The sequence below is a fragment of the Manis pentadactyla genome, chromosome 13, assembly GCF_030020395.1.
Source record: "Manis pentadactyla isolate mManPen7 chromosome 13, mManPen7.hap1, whole genome shotgun sequence".
NCBI classification, from domain to species: domain Eukaryota; kingdom Metazoa; phylum Chordata; class Mammalia; order Pholidota; family Manidae; genus Manis; species Manis pentadactyla.
The window spans coordinates 65,631,523-65,637,522 of record NC_080031.1 but is presented as its reverse complement, the minus strand read 5'-3'; the positions used below and the strand labels follow the sequence as shown (position 1 = coordinate 65,637,522).

The following is a 6,000-nucleotide window of genomic DNA, read 5'->3' as shown; positions in this document are numbered from 1 at the left end:
TTCTAGGAACTAAGGGGACAAAGCTCAGTGGTGAAGAGGAGTGTCAGGGCACCAGGAAGCCTTACCCCTTTCTTGCCATGCATGCCTTCATTTTACTAACATGGGTTGGGTGCCTACCTATGAGCAGTTCCAGGCACATAAAGGCCACCATGCATACAAAGGTTACAGTGTAGGTCTTGCTAACATTTTCATGGCGTCAGCCTGGAAAGCAACACCCAGCTTTTTTGCTCTTTTGCCTCTTTATACCCAGAGCTCCGTATAACTGTGTGCTGTAGCCAAGGTAAGGGCTTGCAAACCAGCTTTAGGCCTCATTCGTCGACCAAACAGGCAGCAGAGAACCGGCCGGCCAGAGCCCACAAAGTCTTTGGGGGTTACCCCGCCACGACTGGCCCAGCAAGCTCAGGTTCTCCCATGCCGGCCACTGCAGAGGTCTCTGAGCTCGGTCCAGGGACTTTCGAAGGCAAAGAGACGACAGTGTGCAGAGTGGGCTATGTGGCTCGCTCTGTGGCGTCCCTGCCAGAAGACGGACGGTTCTGGCCCATCTGCGGACCCAAGAAGCAGCAGCAGGAGCAGCAGCCGCTGCGTATGCCACCCTGCTGGGCGGCCCGACTGGAGGGAGGTCCTCGCGGGTGCCGACCACGTCGAGCGCGGGACCCTCCCTGTCGCCCCAGGCTCTGCGCAAGTGCCCGGGGCGTTTTGGGTCCAGAGGGGGCCTAAGCGCCGGGGAGGGTCCCCCCTTCCGGCGGTGTGGAGAGCAAGGGTGAGGAGGGGGCGTGTAAGGAACTTTCGGAGTTTCGTTTTGGAGATAAACCACCAGACCGCAATCAGAGCCTTTTCCAGAGAGCCCGGGGCTCCCAGGTCGGGCCTGGGCCTCCACTGGTGACTGGGTGTCCGCCTGGGACCCACCCTGGGTCTCGGTTTCCTCCAACTGCTGCGGCTCCTTGGGGCGGCCAAGCCGGGCCTCCTGCGGGCGCCAGGTGTGGACGTTGCAGACCCGGTGTCTGCCGCGCTGCGGTTGGGCTGTTCTCTTCACAGACAGCAAACAGGCGGCAACTCTGGAGGCTCTGGGCGGCCCCAGGTCTCTCTCAGCCAGGAGCGGGGCCGCCACTTCCTTCCCGAGGCGCCCGGGTCCCGCCGCAGCCGCCCCCACAGCTCCAGCCCTCAGCCACCGCTCCTCACCACAGACAACTTCCCCGCCAGCCGCGCGTGTCCTCGCCAGCCCTCAGCCGCAGGCGATTGGATGGCGGCGGGAGGCGGGGCCAGGCTCTCGACCCTGCCCGCGGCCCCCCGGGGCCCCTGAGACACAGCGATTGGCTGAAGGTCCCGCCAGTCACGGGTTGAGGGGCGCCCCGCCCCTGCAGGGCCGGCCAGGGGCTGGCTCCGCCCCGCACGCCGCCGGGACCCGCCTTCCTCCTGAGCTCTGTCTGCTCAGCCCGGCGGTCCGCCTCATTCGCTGAGCAGGTCCATGAATTGTCACGGCGTTCCGGGAGGCTGCTGAGCCGGGGCGCCCGCCGGGCTTGTCGTGTCCTCTCTGAGGTGTCTGCGGAGCCTAGGTGCCCCGTCCGCTGAGGCGAGAGCGGTCTCCGATTCGGGGCAACTTGAAATTCAGGACCCGAAGCAGGGGCGCCGGTTTGCGATCGCGACTCAGCGAGGAGGGTGAGTGGCAGCTCGCGAGGCGAACGGCTCCTCCCGGCGCTGTTCGTCGAGTCGGGGGCACTGAACGCGTCCCGGTGCGCGTCGGTCAGTCGGTCCGAGCGTGGCCGCTGTGGGGAGATCGGGGCTGGGCGGGATTTGCTCCTTGCCAGTATCCCCACTTCCGAACTTCTTGTTTCAAAGCGTCGCAACCCGGCCCGGGACGCGGTTCTGCGTCCGCACGAACTTGGCGTGCCGTAATTGCCATCATTAGGTGGGGCGCGGGGACGCGCCCCTGGCCCTCTGCGGCGGCAACACGCGCGGGGTGTATGGCCAGCAGTCCTAGATGGCTTGCGGACGGGTTTCTGAGAAATGAACCCGCGCGGGAGGCGGTGAGGCGGGAGCCCGCGGCCCGTGTCTGATCCGTAGCTGGAGCCAGAGATCGTCGTGTTTGGGGTGGCTCCTTGGCGGTCGGCCAGAAAGCTGAAACGACCACCGGGTTCTGTAGCGGGGGCTTCAGTTCTTTGCGGTTACTGAAAGGAATTGACAGCACGTATATTAAACTTTGTAAAGTAATTACTTTTTATTAGCACTTGAATCCATATCCCTCATGAGGTGCTCGGACTTCCACATCACTTGCAAGGTGTGTCCGAAGGACTTCGTTAGGACGAGGGGGCAGCTACTGTCTGTCCCAGAACCCGGGGCCCCGGAGAATCCAAGAGCAGACCGTAAAAAGGACCACCAGACCAGCTGGTTGATGTTTGAGCACCTGCGTGTTTAAGTGATGAAGTTGTGACAGGAACTGACAACAGAGGATTCAAGGTTAATCATGACACTTCATTTGTGACTCAGTCTGGGATAGTTTTTTTTTTTTCTTTTCTTTTCTTCTCTTAATGATAAGGGGTAAAAGCAGCTGGTTTTTCTGAGGGCAGTTACATACATGTAGTTTATATTATATATAGGTGGATTAAATGAAATTCAACACAGTATTTTCTTGTACTTCTTATTTGACATGAAGGAGAGTTAATTGAGAGTACTAGACAGACTTGCATAAAGAATTTGGGACTTTTTTGATTTTTGAAAATATGTAAAAGTTGAGATATATAGCTATTCATCCATGTATATGCATGCATTTGTACATGTGTGTGTATAAAATTGATACATGAATGAGGTAGAAATATATGGAGGGGAAAACTCAGCCTTGAACTTCCCCTGCATGGAGAGAAAGACCCTCTCATCTGGGAGTTTATGATGAGTGTGTAAGCATGTCTGGATCTGCCTGGTCTGTCTGGGTCAGTGTATGTCCATGAACTTTACGAGCATTCAATTCAATACCACTCCGTGCAGATTTGGAGTTCCTGTTTTACAGCCCAGCAGTCGCCAGTCAGCCCATCTGTTAAAACATAACATGTACACTTTAGTCAGAGAACTAGGGTGGAGTGTGGGTAGGGGGCAACCCTTACTAAAAACAACATGCTACAAACAAAGCCTGCCTCTTAAGTTCTATTTTCATTTAATATTCAGTCTGAACTTGTGACTTTGGTGACAAGAAAAGGAGTGTTTGACTCTTCAGAAATGGCAGACTACATTTTGTGGAGTAATGATAGCCATGGTTTGGGGTGGGGAGTTGATAGGAGAAAAAAAAATTCCTCTAGAAAATAAATATGGTGCTTGTCACATTACCATGCAACACTGGTTTACTGCTTTGCAGTAGCATGTATATCAGAAACTGTTTTCTTTTGCTTCTTTAAAGAATGCATTAAAGCTGAATTGTTTTGCACCAAAAAAAAAAATCCTTAATAGAAGTAAATAGAGCTTTACTGCAGAAGCTATTTAATCTACTAGAGTTGACTGCCTTAGTAATTCTGATGAAACATTTTTTTAAGAATTTATAACTTGCATATGAATTCATATTCAGTCTAATCCTTAGTTGCAATGGTTCACAATTTATAGTTTTAAAAAATAATAAAAAATCTTTATCACAAAAATTCTGATGACTAAAAGGGTATATAGGAGGAACATAACAGCTTAATAAGTTCCTGCAGTCAAGTGACTGATACTTAAAAAAACTATAAATTCCTTTAATAGCATAATTACTTTTGGTGACAAATAAAGACAATATTTTTGAGAGACAGTTGATATTTTTCCCAATAATTTTAAGCTCATAATTACATTTTAATAATGGTGTTCATTATTTGTGGGCAGAAGAATGGTTCTTAGGAACTCATTACAAGTATTATTTTCATTTTTATGATACTTAAAACATTTTATGGAAAATATGCAAATCCCAAATCTGTGACTTTAAATATATAACAGACTACAAAGACACCATAATTCTGCCTTTATATGGATCATTACCATGATGAATCAACTGGGTTGCTCCTTAGAAATTCAGTTTGTAGGCTGGACTCTGGTCTCTGGGATTAGATTCAGGAATCTGGGGTGGGGCTTAAGAATCTGCTTTTTTAACAAGCACCCCCAAGTGATTCTGATGCCAGTGATCCCCTTACCATATTTTGAGAAACACTGGAATGGTGGTTATGATATATAAGAACAACATATAGGCTGTGAGTTGATTTAAAAAATAATTGTTTTGAAATTTCCAGGTGGCATTAACCAGCCTTCTGAAATTTATAGGTGACACTTTAACTCCCTGTCCTCAACAACGGCTCCTTTTGTCCTGTGTTCAGAAGTGTTTTGGAATCCTCAGATATCCCTGTCCCAGATTAGACTCAGTTGTTAGGAAGTCTGTCAGGGGAAGCAATGTTATTTAAGACCACTGTCCATCTCCATTCCCTACTCCAGGTATAGTGGGTTCCTGGGGTGTTCTGGGGTGGCTGCCAGTCCCAATAACGTTCTTGGGCATTTCTCCCTGGAGGGTAAAAGAATACCAGTCCTTGGAACCAACTTTGCCTCTTTAAAGTCATTCCAGGCTTTGGGACCAACACCTTAGCAGGGGCTAGTACAATTTATCTGAGATCAACGATCTCTTTGGAAGGAAGGCTGTAGCTGATACGCTTCTTGGTCAGAAAAGTATCCCACACCACCCACTCAAAGGCCCAGGGAGTCTCAGTTTCTGAAAGTCATCTTAGAAGTATTTGAAGCCATCCAGTTAACTGGGTAGACTTTCTCAGCATCATGGAGAGATGGGATGAAAATTGATTACGACCTCTCTTTTCAAATCAGTGTGAATTTTGACTTATTAATTATTACCAATTAGTTGATTTTTAGTTTGATACTGACACTTTGATATGGTTCTCCCATTTCAGACTGGTGTAATTCTCCACTTAAGACTTCTAGATAAGATTTAAAAGAGAACGTATGTATCAGATGCTGTTGCATCCCCATTTCTATCATTCAAGTACCTGAAAAACCAAATGACTTCTCAGAGGTCAGAAGTACCTGAAATATTTCCTTCCCTGATGACAAAAGGACATAGGCTGGGGCACTGAACTTGGATTGTTCCAGGCAACTGGGGCTTTTACAGAACAACTGCTGTTTTAAGGAACAACTTGGCAGACATGTTTATAGGTCACTTATCTTAATAATTCTTTGAGTACAATGACTTTTTTCCCATGTTGTTACAGATGAGCAAACAGCAGCCACAAAAGGAGAATAATATTTAGATCCTGTCTTTCACATTCAAAGATGACACCAATAACTGAGAAGTTGGCCATGCATTTTGAATTGTTTTTATTTAGCATCATGGTGAATGATAGGGTTGTGCTTAGTTATTCATATCATCTACATTTTTTTAACATCATTCTTCAATTTTTTTTCATACTGAATATGACCATGGAACAGTTTTTTTAATAAAGTTAACCACCCTATATGATAATTGGTTCAATGACTCTGACCTTAACCAGCCAGCCTTGACCCAGAATGGCAAATAATTTGCTAAAGGTCACAGAGCACAATGGCAGCAAAGCCTACATATAGAATTCTCTGGACTAATATTTTAAACCTGTGCTATTTGCCTATTGAGTCATGTTATACTGTTAATAATGTTTTTACACTGGTAAAATTGAGTTGCTTTTATTTCATTTGCCCAGCTTCTGCATGTTTGGAGGGACCAAGAAAATTTTAAAAGCCGAAGGTATAATCACTCCTGATTATACAATGGGACCAATTTGTGCCTAGTTAACAAACTATAGTAGAATCCTACTGTTCTTGAAACTGGGCCATAGGCCACTGCAAGCTTCTAAGCAACAATTGTTAACTTCTTTTTCCTTCTGACCGTGACATACTTCTGGCAAAATTCTTTGGTGAACAGAATTTGGCAAATTCTTTTCAACTTTTTGATCCTGCTTTCCTTACCCTATTCCATGGTGAAATCTACTTTAAAAATTCACTTCTCAAGTCAGTCTG

At 47.4% G+C, this 6,000-nt stretch overlaps 1 protein-coding gene across 1 annotated transcript in view; it reads left to right on the top strand.

Annotated features, from left to right (window-relative positions):
- Window positions 1-1,428: 1,428 nt before the first annotated feature.
- The window catches only part of MARCHF3 (membrane associated ring-CH-type finger 3), a 133,373-nt gene continuing 128,801 nt past the window's right edge, over window positions 1,429-6,000 (top strand). Inside the window, exon 1 of the mRNA XM_036903208.2 lies at window positions 1,429-1,656. The gene's annotated coding sequence lies outside the window, so the exon portion shown is untranslated. The remainder of the gene's footprint in view (window positions 1,657-6,000) is intronic.